Genomic DNA, 15310 nt, shown 5'->3' on the forward strand with positions numbered 1-15310 from the left:
CTAAGATCTGGTCAAACGGTTCATTCTCTAATTACATAAAACAGCCTTACATTTCTTTGGTTGTTTGTTGAGAGTGTCAGTAATGAGGAATTTGGCACCAATTAAAGGGATTCTCGACTGAAAAACCATAAAAGTAACAGTATGTGTGGTCTCATGTTGCTTTCACAGTGAACACCGAGGAAGAGCAAAAAGCAGGGCCAGAGTATATTCCCATCATAGCATGACACATGCCAGCAGCAAGCAGACATGGCAAATTGGACGCCCCTTGTTCTCACACTCTGAGCCAAACTGGTGGGGTGGATGGGGGGGGATTCTTCCAGTGGCAAGTGTCAATTACTCTCTTTAAACAAACATGCTTCTGAATATCAACATGCTCTGTGCATGTCTCTCTTCAATGCATCTGATACAGGGGGGACCACACACATGGGGTCGCCTTTTAAGCCACACTTAAAAACTCCCTTTGACGTTTTTCATTTACTCTGCACATCCTTTTCTGCCCTTAATCAAGTCAAGACGCAGCGATGAAGGCTTGTAAACAAACGGCCGATGCGTTCTCTCTATCTGTCCCTTGCAAAAACATTGCAGATTTTTTTTTTTCATAATTTGTCAAAGTATGACCACAAACTTTTGTGCGTTTTGTTAAGACGTTTTGTCACAGACCGACACACAGGAAGCATAACTGGGGAGTAGTAGGAAAACGGCTCGCGTTTTTGTATGATTGTACAAATCAAAATCTGAAAAAAATTTGTAAATTCAGGGCCCAAGTCAATAGTTTGAGGGAAAACCCTTCATCAGAGTGATTTCTGGAAATCTTTTAAGTTGTTTTGCCACCTGCTTTTCATATATTGTAATAAAAATATTTGCCCATCCTTTGCAAATTGACTCAAGTGCAATAACATTGGATGGGGAATGCCTTTTCATTGCTACCTTCTTTGATTAATGATCTCCTTGCCTAAAGTGTGAGTTTAAGTGGTTGGTGTTGTTTTTCGAGACATTCAAAGTTTGGGATATTATTTTATAACATAACCCTTCTTTAAATGCCTCCATAGCTTTCTTTCTGACTCATCTGTCTATTTAATATTTCAAAAAGCAAATATGCCTTAATCATTAATACACACAGTAGAAATCATCTTAGCACTATCGCAGAGGATAATAACTACAGTTTTCAAATTTTTCCTCTGGGGCAAAACCAATGTGTGCCAAGGAAAGTAAAAAAAAGCAATCTTGGATTAGCTGCTTTGAAAATGCCAACCAACAGCATGTCAAATAGTACTGAACTCAGGTATTTCAGATTCTCATGTTGCATTTTCTTTTAAAAATTTTAGATGTGCTCTGTGACTAAATTGTTTTTTTGTGTGTGTGTTTTTTTTTTTGCATATAATTTGAAATAACGTTCTAGAATAAAATCTTCAAATAGGTGTATTCACATACTGGACCAAGAATATATTTGTAAGGGCAGACTAAAGAACTAAGCCTTGGTTGTGAAGCATTTTCTCATATTAATCGTCAGCAAGAAAAACCCATCCATCATTTTTATTCTGAAAGGTCTTACTTGCAAATTGCACGTCCATAACTTTGACAGCCATGATGTATGGACTGCCTGTCTCATGCCCATCTGGTTTACATATTCAGACAATTTCAGATGGTCAACTTCATCCCTGCAGCCACACGGACCTCGTGACGTATGAGTGTATGGTAGAAGTTTGCAGACGCCAAAGGTTGCAAAAAGAAACAAAAAAAAAAAAAGAGAGTGTACTTAAGTGCAAAGTATTAGGCAGGAGGCAGAAACCTGCTGCTAGTAATTTGAGGTTGTGAATGAGTCAGAGGATGATGTCTTATTGGTTTTTCTGTGTTAAAATAGGTTCAAAACAGATGCTTTACTGAGCAATAAATTAACTCCTCTAACAAGCAACATATAACAATGTCTAGGCTCTACAAAACAACTTCATTCCAGTTAAATGCAACAGATTTTGTTAGTAACACGAAAAAAAATTTTCATAGAGCAGATAAGAAAATATCAACAGGAGACTAAGAATCTAAAGAACATGGCTGAAGACGCTTTTAGCACAAAAAGAGAGATTGAAGTCAGATACTAAAACTACAAAAACCCCATAGGAGCTATAAATCGTAGCAGTTATTTAAAAAAAACCCACAAGTAAGCCAGCAGCCTGAGAGGAAAAAGTGGATTGTTGATTAATGTTGAAACATTGAAGAGGTCGTGGTCTGTGGACTTTTGTTCTTTTGGCTCAACGACTTTTAAGATAATTAACACCGATCTTACTTTTTGTGCCAAAAGTGAGAAAGGGCAAAACAAGATCAAGACCATAAATGAATTGTGTAATTCTGTTCACAGTTTTAATTAAGTATATGGGTATTTTTGTAGTTGCAGTAAAGCGTGTATTTCAGTGAAAACTTACATGACATAACTGAAGCAAGCAACAATGTTCTCTACCCTCAGTAAATCAAAAAGAGCAACTGTCTGTGTCTTTATTGAGTGGTGCAGGATGTGCAATAATTGAAATAAGAAAGGAGGAACTCTTTCAATAATACCACCAAGATCTTTCTGTTGTTGAATTGTCCTTAAGATACACATCTATTGGTTATCGACCCATAGAGTGACTTTTCATCCACAAACTACATTTATCACTGGATCATTCAAATCAAGCACACCCCAAATCTATGCAGCTAAACACAAAAATAAATAGAAGATGACAAAAACAAATTCAAAAGTCAAAAATAATTCCTTTTGATGGCACTTGCAGGTAGTGAATATACCTCAATACTTGTCATACCAGTTTTGATATAGTAATCAAAACAGGTTTTTAGTCAATAAGCTGGTCATACAGGAACTAATTTTTATATGTACAATAAATATTAATAAAATACTTTCATTCTAGAAACATGTTCCTAAAACGTTTGCATCTGTTTTAGTTTCTTCAGAGGGGTTGGGTAGAGTATTTATGAGTAGTCACTGTCTGTCTGCAACAATCAGAGTGATCCCAGGATGGTACGGAAGCGCATTGCTATCATGCAGTAAAAAAAATTTTTCGATCGCTATCTCGTTATAACGAGTTACGTATCTCGTTTTAACGACTTACGTATCTCGTTATAACGAGTTACGTATCTCGTTTTAACGACTTACGTATCTCGTTTTAACGAGTTACGTATCTCGTTATAACGAGTTATGTATCTCGTTTTAACGACTTACGTATCTCGTTATAACGAGTTACGTATCTCGTTTTAACGACTTACGTATCTCGTTATAACGACTTACGTATCTCGTTTTAACGACTTACGTATCTCGTTTTAACGAGTTACGTATCTCGTTATAACGAGATACGTAACTCGTTAAAACGAGATAATTTTAGGTCCAGGAAGTGGCGGTATTATGCTAGGCTAGTACAGTGACTAACATGAATTGGTCAGGTTTCCCTTCATGTTTGGTCTACAACATGTAGAGATACGGATGCTGCTTTGCACTGTGGTTAAAACCATTAACAGCATGCCTACTCTGACAAGATCCTAAACAGAACGGGACTGCACAGAAGGAGACGTTAGTCTGGTCCTCTAGCTGTGGCGGCGTTCCTGACTGGATCGAAGCTGAAGTTGGCTTTCGATTGTAGCTTCTGATTCGGGAAATGGCTAAAGGGAGATTATAACGGAGGCTCAGATGTATTTGATGAACATTTTCTGGTCAGATTTTTTATTAGAACAGTACACTTGCTGAACAACGGCAACGGCTGTTCGTAACCAAGCAACCGAAATCAACAGAAGGCTAGGTAGTGGCAAAAGACAAAACTAGATCCTGTTAAGCATTCTTCAAAATAAAAGACTTCCTCTCTCCAAAATAAATCATAAATCAGCAAAAGCTGAATGGCCTCCTTTAAGCGTCTTGAGAAACAATCACCTAATGATCCTGATTCATAAATCTCTACTCGGCTTGGCTCCAGCATACTTAAACTTTCTTTAACATAGATCTGTTAATTCCCATTCTTTACGTTTTTACAATATTTTTCTTTTGCATGTTCCACGTTTCCAAACTGAAAAAGGGAAGCAAGCTTTAGTGTGATGGCTCCTACAGCCTGGAATCAGCTCCAGTCTGAAATAAAGATGTCAAAACTGGTTCCACTGGACTTATTTCGAGCGATTCTTAAAAACAGACGAGATTCTATTAAACAGTGTCACTGTTTTTAAATTCTTTTCTACTGTTTTACACTTCTGCATATGCATTAATTTTATTTTGTAACCAGGTTGCTGTGTGTTGCAGACTTCTACCCTGGTCCCTCTTGAAAATAAGATAAGATGTGTATCTCAACGGGGTTTACCTGATAAAATAAAAGAAAAAAAAAATAAATAAATTATAATATTTGTCAAATATTGGTCAAAGATTTTTAATATTTGTCGACAAACAAGGAGCAAAGAAGAGACACCTCTCCTTTACCATATAGGTGACTTACAATAATGTCTTCTAATGAAGACAAAGCGGGTAGATAAAGATTATTGTGTTGCTTTGATAAAATAAAACTCTGAACTTGAAGATAGTTATAGAAATATTTTGTAGGAATATCATGTTTGTTTTTAATTTCTTCAAGTTACATAAATACCTTCCCAGGAAAAAGATCAGACACTTTAGCTATATCCTTAGCAGTTTAAATCCTGCTCTACATGGATGAACATTATATCGGATAGTTGTTGCATTTCTCCCAAATAATCAAGTGTTTTTAGCCAGATCATCATTGTATTTTTCAGAAATGGGTATTTTGTTTGCTTAATTAACCTTTTCCTGCCTGATGAGTACATGTACAAGTCTATAGCAATAGAGATCAAGTGGGATAAAGTAGTAACCCATGCTGGGGGCTATCTGGCAGTAAAGTAAAACATTGCTGCCCTGATCTGGGTTGAAATAACATAATAGGTTTGATAATTGTTAACACCCTCTGTCATATGGCAGATATAAGAGAAACAGTTTCATTATTGGGCGTTTACCATTTAAGTGAAGTTGGAAAAAGTTATATTTAGCTCCTTAAAAAGAAGGGGAGTGAGGAAATTGAAACTGATTGGAAAACATATAAGAATTTTGGCAATATTGTAATTTTTATAATATTGATGTGACCAATTAAGGAGATGGGTAGCATCTTTAACTATTAAACTTTTAAAGCTAACATACTTAGACACTTCCGACCTGGAATAGATTATTCATCTCTGATGCTACGTTGCATCACTATAAATCGGAATCTGAAAAGTTGTTGGCATTATTATCCCAGCTGATGGATCCTTGTAAGCCACACAAAAAGGCAGGTGCTCTAGGACAAAAAAGTGAAAGAAAACAGAAGGTTAAAATAATAACAAATATTGTAAATGTGATAGGAGTTTATTTCTAATGCACTCCAGATGCAAAAATATTTTTAAATCTCTCATTACTGAGGTTTCAATTCAGATAAAGATTTCACAAATCACAAACTAGGTTTGAAATATTCTGCCATTAGCGTAGATTAGAATAATCTACTCCAGATTTGAAGTGTCGATGTATGTTCATTTTTAAAGCATAACAAATGATTTCTTAACATTTATATGTTAAATATAATTTCCAGTTACTTATTTACAGTCATATGTCAAGTCATATGTTAAGTATAATTTACATGATAATTATTATTCACCGAATTTAACTTGATTGTACACAATTCCAAAAGGTGACGTGAAAAATAATTAAATTCAAAGCTTTGTGTATGATTTATTTTGGAGAGAGGAAGTCTTTTATTTTGAAGAATGCTTAACAGGATCTAGTTTTGTCTTTTGCCACTACCTAGCCTTCTGTTGATTTCGGTTGCTTGGTTACGAACAGCCGTTGCCGTTGTTCAGCAAGTGTACTGTTCTAATAAAAAATCTGACCAGAAAATGTTCATCAAATACATCTGAGCCTCCGTTATAATCTCCCTTTAGCCATTTCCCGAATCAGAAGCTACAATCGAAAGCCAACTTCAGCTTCGATCCAGTCAGGAACGCCGCCACAGCTAGAGGACCGGACTAACGTCTCCTTCTGTGCAGTCCCGTTCTGTTTAGGATCTTGTCAGAGTAGGCATGCTGTTAATGGTTTTAACCACAGTGCAAAGCAGCATCCGTATCTCTACATGTTGTAGACCAAACATGAAGGGAAACCTGACCAATTCATGTTAGTCACTGTACTAGCCTAGCATAATACCGCCACTTCCTGGACCTAAAATTATCTCGTTTTAACGAGTTACGTATCTCATTATAACGAGATACGTAACTCGTTAAAACGAGATACGTAAGTCGTTAAAACGAGATACGTAAGTCGTTATAACGAGATACGTAAGTCGTTAAAACGAGATACGTAAGTCGTTATAACGAGATACGTAAGTCGTTAAAACGAGATACGTAACTCGTTATAACGAGATACGTAACTCGTTAAAACGAGATACGTAACTCGTTATAACGAGATAGCGATCGAAAAATTTTTTTTACTGCATGATAGCAATGCGCTTCCGTAGGATGGAGAGTCAGGGGTTGGGAAAATAAAATAAAAAAAGTTTAAAGGAATGAACCTGCAGGATATTACATGTTTTTATGTTGGATGTGGTGTTTTTACAATCTGACTGAATGACTATTTGAAAGGATCCCAGTGGGAGGGAAGGCTCGGAGCTCATCGTGGGGATTATCCTGGATGCAATTTGACTATGAAGAATGAATGAAGCACATCCAGGCTGCTGGTAAAGGGAGACCATAAGTAGCAAATCACACATTCATGCCTGCGGCAGTCTTTAAAGCATCCTGAGTAGACCATCACTACTAGAGCAACTTTAAAGAATTTAAAAGAAAGGTATTGTGAGAGAAACAAACGATGAGCAGCCCATGAGAGACAAAAAGCACAAGATTAGGCAGATGATGAGGTGCAAACAGGGCAAAAGAGAATGGTGTTACTGACAGCCTGGAGTGGGACAAAGGGAAGTATTGAAACAGTCAAACTTAACGTCTTTGAAAATCTTTGTGTTAAAGTATTACTACATCCCAGTAAAATTTATGTAACATCACTTTTAATCATAACCATGTCAGTTCCAGGAGTTAAAGTTCACTTTTGTCAGCAGCTGCAAATATTTCATCATACTGCCTGAGGTTCTCCCATTAGAGTATTTTTTACTGTGAAAACTGTTGGGTGAAAGAGTCAAAAGTCCACCACATCCAGAAAATTAAAAACATGAGGGCGTTTCTTACACAGGAAGGGAAAAGAACGCTTTGATTTCTTCAAGTGTTGACAGAGCAAGGACACCTTATCCAGAACCATCCCTCCCAGCGGCTCCTTGAGCAGCACTGCGATGTGAAAACACCAGTCATTCATTTCACTGAAAGCACATGATGTAATTTCTTGACTGACCGTACACTCTAATAGGATTGTAATTCTAACCTACAGAGGTAAAAGGCAGTGGCTCCACTTGGGTCCAAAATAAAATCCAGTTCTCTCCCTTGGCAATCGACAGCTTTAATCAACTTTTACCTTGCGGTTACCACTTGGCAAGTCCTCAGCAAATTGCTGTTTTTTTTTTTTTTTTCATTCTACTGTGTTAATCTCTGGTTGATTTGAGGCAAGGAGGCTGAAAATCTAAGTGAGAAAAGCTCTCGACTGTGACACGAAGAACGAATCTGGGTTTTTTTTGCATCAAACTAATAAAAGTCATATGGTGAGAAAAATACACCAGCAGTCCACACCAGGGATTGATGAGGGAGGGTCGAGTGAGAGATCATTGCAGTGCAATGTTTTTCTAGCTCTGTTGCGAAAACAGACATAATCACTCGTAGACAAGTAGCAGCCACTCTGTAATGTGTGGTTTTGGAAGCAGCCGAGAAATATAACCACAAGTGACTTTTGAATACAGCCGTCATATCAGCGTTGAGAAGCAGCGGCAATCTGCACAGTGTTATTCAAATTTTAGCAATTATATTTAGGAGAAAAGTAGTTTTAAATTGCGCTCTAACACCTTACTCTACAGGACAGCCGTATTTTAAACCTGGGAATCTTCTCTCAGTGGTAAAAAGCTAAAAACGAAGGAATACAAAATGGTCAGACCTTGCCAGGTTACCTTTTATTGGGAACAGTATGCTAAAGTAGCCTGGAGGCTTCAAATAGAACCCTAATTTCCTCGCAAATCCCATACGTCAATATTGGTTTTAAAGTAGGAAAGCGTTTTGCGTCATCTCAGGAGACCAGAGTGAATTGGGTCCCAGAGGGAAGTCAAATGTTTGACCAAAACTTGCATGAACCCGCAGTGCTGAGAAGACAATTTATGATGACCTACTAATCTGAATTGGATTTTACTGTAACAGCTGCATTAGGGCAGGAATGTAGATTTTTGGATTTGGGTCATTTCTGTTTTTATCATTGAATTATGTATGGATTTAGGTTTCTGTGTTTGTTCCTGTGCTGTCTTGTCCACCCCCTTGAGTGATCCCAGCTGTGTCCTGTTTCCCTGATTACTCCCTTGTGTATTTAATCCCACCTGTGTCTGCATTTTCTCGTTGGGTCCTTGTCTAAGCCGTCGTCGTCTTTGCCGGTGCTACCTGTGTTGAGTTCCTTGCCTTCTGAGTTCACCAGTGTTGCCTGGACTTCTGTTTTTCTGTGAGCTCTTTGATTACATCAGATTTTTTTTTTCATGCCACTACCTGGGTCCTCTGCATTTATCCTCACCTCAATTACTGCTAATCGTGACAAATAATTTAGGTTGTTTTTTTTTTCAATGAAATACAGAACCACATTGATATACTAAGGAAAAGATGTTGTAACTAACTAAATATCTAAACTACAGTAAAAATAACTCAGATTTTTAAAATGCTTGACCCTCTCAGTGTAGAATGAAAACCATTCGTCATAAACGCTGACATACTTTTACATCTACAGGCTCAGTTTTAGTGAGTGAAAACATCTTATTTCATAAAACGTTTTATCCAACTTGATTAAGTACGGAATTTGCTCAGAACCGACTGATGTGTCTTCATAATTTTCCAAGTCTATCCATCTTTCCTTTAGATTGGGACATGATGAATATAAAAAGTCATAATCTGAATTTATGAGAAGCTATGAGAACCCACATCTGTCTGAAGGAGTAGTAGGAAATCACTGGTTTCGGTTAAATAACGATCCTGGAGTGAAACCCACATAAAGCCGAGTCCTGCTTTCCATTAATGAGGCATTTTAGGCCTGTGTTCTGGGTTGAAGTCCAGAACTAAGCTAGCAGTATTTTTCTTATCCTCACTTTGATTTTAAATGCCTTATTTTGTATTTTTTTAATGCATTATGGGGTGTTTTACATCAGCAAAGAATGTGAAGCAGGTCTTCTGCTAATTCAATAATTTGAATTTTGATCTCTTATTAACTCATAAGTCTCTCAAACCAGAAATTTCAAATTATACATATGATTGTAGCTGGGCTCACTATTAGAGAGTGAATGGGTGAATTAGAGGCACATGAAAAGGGTTTAGTTTTCAAAAAATTTGCTACACAAGTCCATGTTTTCCACTCCACTATATCCTTTTGCTATTTGCTGATGGAGCAACCAAAGTTCCCCTTATGGACCATTAAAGCTTCATATTAGCTTCTGTTTAGTTTTGCTTGCAGCAAACTCAGCAAACTGTGGGAAAACCCCAAGAACAAACCGAGGCCTAGGCAATGCATCATCGGCCCGTATTACTCCAAAAAGGATATATGTTACATCACTCCAGATGTTAAGGCGATGACCAACGTTTTGAAAAGATTAGAGATAGTTTTGCGGGATTTTGCTGCCTGCAGTGATAAAGGTTTCTGCTTCTTTAAAAACATCTTTGTGTCCAACACCCTTTATGAGCATATTGCTTTCTGGCTCCTAACCAAGATTTTGACATTTGATCATGTTTCTGATTCGACTTTAGTGTTCACATTAACAGATGACCATTTGTATTGCTAATGAATGTTTTCCAAAGGATGTACCTTATTGGTTTTCAGCCAAAGGTTCAAGCTGAGAGCACGCAGCTGAGGCAGCAGTCTGATGATCTGTGCAATGACTCACATTCATTTCATCCGAGAGGACAAATTAGAGTCAATCTTTGGTCATAATTAAGCATTATGACCAAACATCTCTATTTCTGTCTCATTTGTCCAATGCATTTTGCTCCAGAAGTTTTGTGGTTCTTTCAAGTACAACTTTGCAAACCAGAGTTGTGCTTCCAAAATTCTTTGTGGAGAAAAGCGGTTTCCTCCTGGCAAGACGAGCAAACAAGCTTTACTCGTCCAGTCTTATGGTAGCTGGACAGTCAAAAAGTTTGTTGTTAAACAAGTACACTAAGGCCTGTAGAATCTAAGTTGTGTAGAATCTTGTTCTTTGGTCTTTTTATTTTTTCATATACCGTATTTTTCAGACTATAAGCCGCTACATTTTTCCCACGCTTTGAACCATGCGGCTTATAGCCCGGTGCGTCTTTTCTGTGGATTTTTCTTCAACCACCAGGGGGCTCTTTAGAAGAAAGTGAAACATTGGAAGTCGAAATTGGAAATCAAAGAAGAAAGTGCTGATTTTCAATTAGAACAAGCAGATGTTGGCAGCAGGCTCGACGGAGAAATGTTTTCAAACTCATACCCCCTCATCATGGAAACAACACGAAGACGTTCATATGATGCAGTTTTTAAGTTAATAGCCGCTGCACTTGAAGCAAGCTTGGCGTGAACGAATCCATGGGTCGGTTTTCTCGACCAATGGCTTGTAGCTCCCCTCCCACCCACGACTAGCAGGCCGATGACCATAAATCCTGTCCATGTGATCAAACCACCACGACTGAGCTTTTCAGCTTTTTCAATTTCTCCCGGCACTGTAGAGATGTCCTCTTGTATCCAGCGCCAGCCATTCTTTCTGAAACCTCAACAAAGACTTTTTCATTAGGTGTTGCTCCATCTAGCTGGCACTGCATGCTGCAGTCCCCAATGATCACAAGAAAAGCCTGGACTTCGTTGTTGCCCCATGGAAGAAATTTCTGCTGAGGACTCCATCGCCGCTTCGCTACCGTTCCAAAATTATGTCGGTGTTAATTTCCGTGTTTTCTTCGCTCTTCACCTTGCATCTGACCGCACCCATGGCCAGTCAGTGAACAGCAGCGAAGCTTGCGTTACCCACCAAATCAGGGCAGGCCCGACTGGCCCTTCTCCGAACCAGGACCCTAAAAAGCAGGGCCAGCCCCAAAAAATGGCCTGTGGAAAAGCTCCGAACATGAGCTGAGCCGGTGGGAAAGGGGCATAAGTTTCCAGTAAAAAAAAAAAAAAAAAAAAAAAAAACTTTGTGGGTGCGGCTCTCAGTGAGGTGCTCTCTATAGTCCAAAAAAATTCAGTAATTACTATCCACCTTGGAGAAAATATTCTCCTGAGCAACAGAAGCCCATTGATCATTTTATCCAACAATTTCATTGTTAATGCTGTGTCAGAAACATAGCTACAGGAACTATGGCTTAAGAGTGTGATGAAGCACAGCCAGTCTTTAACTTAAGGTTAATACAAACATTGACCACAGGGTCGTGGTCATTTCTTGCTATTAGCATGTAAAGTGGACATGTATTTCAACAAATGGATGTCAGAGCAGGGTTTCTGCACATTTTTAATATTAACATGTGATATTTTATATGTTCTTGTTATTTCATTTGTAAGTTTGATAAACCATAAAAAGCAGAAAGCTAAATTTGGCCTCAGATTTTCTAAGGGTGATGTAGGGCTATCTCATAGCGTCCTCCACTTGCATTGTTAAATAAACATTTGAATCCAAAAGTAAATCTATATATATATATATATATATATATATATATATAATGGCTTTAGTTTAACTCTTCATTTTTAAAATAGTTGTTTTAGATGTATAAAATGTGTTGTTCCAAAATACCTGCCTCGGTTGACTGAACCATTTAAGAACCTTACCTAGACTGCCTTCTGTCTGCTTTCTTCATGCAGGATTTATGAATTTTTAGCAATTCGTTTAACTTTGAGCTTGCTTCCGAACAATTATTTCATTGTTTGAATTACTTGAATGTTTAGTTTTCAAACCACACCGTTTCACCGGCTTCGACACATTTTAATCAAACTAGAAAAAGACCGTCGTATTGTATTTGCTTTTCACTAAATCTGACGCCAGGATCTGGGGTCACAATGATGCATATCGATTATGATTCCCCTTTTTCAGACGGAGGACAGATGCCACAGAGAGTGATTAAATCCAGGCCCCATGGTTGGACGCTTCTGGGGAGGATTTTCCAAGAGCAAGGGAGTAGGCGCCGGTGATCCTGTGTATTTTCCACCCTGATCTCTGCTTGGCAGTGGGCTAAATAATAAAGCTCCTTTTTACTGAGCCGTCTGGGGTTCCCTGTGTACAAACACAAGTCCCCTCCCCCCAAAACTCCCTTGTCTCTGCTGTTTTAACACGACCTGCTACTATAGTGCGCCCCTCCAAGAAGCTATAGGCCCCACTCTATCCCAGAGTCATGCAGTCTGTGGGGGTCAAGCTAAGATTTGGCCTTGAGGCCACTTTACAAGGACATGAATACACAATGCTGGAATTGATGAGTGACTAGTGGAAGTTGCAACTGATAACCATCTGAAAATAAAGGAAGGGGAAGAGGTCCAAATGTGCATTAATCTGAAGAGTCTATCCCTCCCTATGCTTCTCTGCTCATATTCCACATATGTTTTTGCGTTCTCACTGTTATTTTTGATTGCATCATGGAGTGCGGCAGTGTATTACTCAAACACAATCACAGAAACATAGCGGGCCGTGATGAAACGTCCATTCATGCGACCATGCGTGGATGCGTGTTTATTTAACTTCTGTGTAGGTTAATCTGGGTCCTCAAAGCCCGGCCCTGTGTGCGACTGCCAAGGCTCACAAACCTCGTGCACTCTGATCAGCCTGCCAGCTTTGAAACCCGAGAAGCCGGAGAAACCTCCCCTGAAAAGCCCACAACCCGGGGTTTCTTCTGCCGCCAGATGTAAATTCAAATCAGGTAAATCTGCAAACTGTTCAATGAATACCTCTCTTGTCAAAACAGTTCAGTTGAGGGCGTGTTTTTTTTTATTTTTTTTTATTTTTTTTATTTTTTTTAGCACTTACAGGGCTTGGTAGCACCTTTACCTCCACGAACCCGCAAACACAAGGCGTTTTAATAAAGGTTCAGACTCTGACTAACCATGTAGGCGGAGGAGAGAGCAGTAAAAGCCAAAACAGTAGCTTGGTTATGGGGAGGAAAATTAAGGGATTTTTCCACTTTTTGCCCACTGAAACATTTTCCCCATGAACAATAAAATAAGAACAACACATGAGCTATGGTGAACACTGGAAGAAATTAGTTCCCAACTGCTGCAATTAATCAACAAGGCCACAAATAAAACTGTGACGCCCAGAGTTTTCATCAGAGGTTTTGTTTGACACAGACTCTTTTTTTTTGTGCCGTAATCTCAGAAACAACATAAATAAAGATGCAATGGAAATGGGTGCTGGGCCAGAGCAAGCAAACATAAAAAAAACCAGTCTGCACACAAAAGACGAGGCTGTTCAAAATTGTATCGCACCACACCCCCCTTTCTTGAGATTGCAAATTATTTCATGCAGTTTTTAATCTTAAAAAAAAAACTTTTTTTTTAACCATGCAAGAAAGTTTTGAATTTCTATTTGTAGATAATAGAAAATATATTTAGCAGAAGCCATATTTTTACATACACAAATACACATAAGCATTATTTTCTCAGTGTCTCTGATCGAAATGGTTGAAGTCATTTAGATTTAAACTAGTATAGTACCAGTGTAAGAAGACAGAAAAATGTTTAGTTTGCATACATTTCTTATGTGTTTGGTAGAATTTTGTTTTGAACTGCGTGACTTGAACCAAAACATTTTGGGTGTCTTTTCTCAAGCTTCTCACTGTAGTTTGCTGGAGCTTTGGCCCATTTCTCAAGACAGAATCGACACAGCTGAGTCAGGTTTGTCGACAGCCTTGTCGGCACCCTTTGACCTCTTTCTGCAAATGCCTTTTGAGAAAATGTTCTACTGGATTTTAAGTATGGGTTGTTGCTAATTGGGATGACCTATTTGTGTCTCAACTTTATCATCTGAGCCGATGGAGATGACACTAAAGTATTGATTTGTTTGCCCCATTAGCCCTTTGAGATCTCAAGATATTATTATTATTATTATTATTATTATTTACCACCAAAATAACCACCCACCCACATAAAATGATGTTGCCATCTTCATGCTTCACAGTTTGGCTGTTCTCAGTCTTGAAAGCGTCACCCTTTTTATTCAAAATGTTAGTGATGGTCATTGTGGCAAAGCACTTCAGCTTTAGTTTCACCACACCACAGGACAGATCTTCAGAAATGAAGGTCCTGGTCCCTGAGTGCATTTTTACAAACTGCAATTTGGCTTTTTATGACGCTTTCAGAGTCATTTCTTCTTCTTGAGTTTCCCTTGTTGGTATAGATCTTTTTTACAATGTAGATAATGAGACTCTCCTACCAGCTGCAGCCACCTCCTTTTACAAGGCTTTTTTGCACAGTGCTCATTTTGAACATGGCAGTGTTTCAAAGTGTAAAAGGGAAAGTCAGCTAACCTTGGAGTAGATTTATAAATGAATTAAGCCCCTCAAAAAGGCTGATGGAGTTTTGAGACGGAAATAAAAACGATCAGAACCCCCCGCCACGTTTTTAGGTTTGAAAGTAAACATTGGCTCTCCAGATGGCACCACACAGTGTGTTACAGTTACACCTTTCCATAAGGATAGACTGTACATGGGTCATATAGTGTAGTTGCTAGAACAGAATTCAGACTTGCAGATTTATTGCTGAAAATCCTACCTTCTTATTGTTGTTGCAACATCTTCTCTCTTTCTCCTTCTGTTTCCCTCTTGATTAAACCTCTGAAATAATCTGATACCTTTTTCAATCGAGGCTCTATTTACTCATTGTTGGTAACAGAAGTAGAACGACGTGTGTCACTGTGAGGTTTTTAGGAAGCAGTATCCTCAGATTGTTGGAAAACACTAACCAGACATGTTCTGTATTAAACCACTTCATCAGCTGATTTCTTTGAGTCCACAGGGATAATTTTCAAATAACTTCAGGTCTTGGAAAGCCCAGGAACAACTGAAAGTCCCAATGGTTTACCTCGTTCTTTGCAGAGATGCGTAGCGGTGGATAAAGTTGGCAGATTTGACGAACATAAACTCCAAATAAGAATAGAGACATTGTACAAGCTAAACAATTTGGCACTCCTCAAATTGTTGACGCTGAAGCAGCAGC

The sequence above is a fragment of the Poecilia mexicana genome, unplaced genomic scaffold (genome assembly GCF_051168715.1).
Source record: "Poecilia mexicana isolate PSO_F unplaced genomic scaffold, ASM5116871v1 scaffold_21, whole genome shotgun sequence".
NCBI lineage: Eukaryota > Metazoa > Chordata > Actinopteri > Cyprinodontiformes > Poeciliidae > Poecilia > Poecilia mexicana.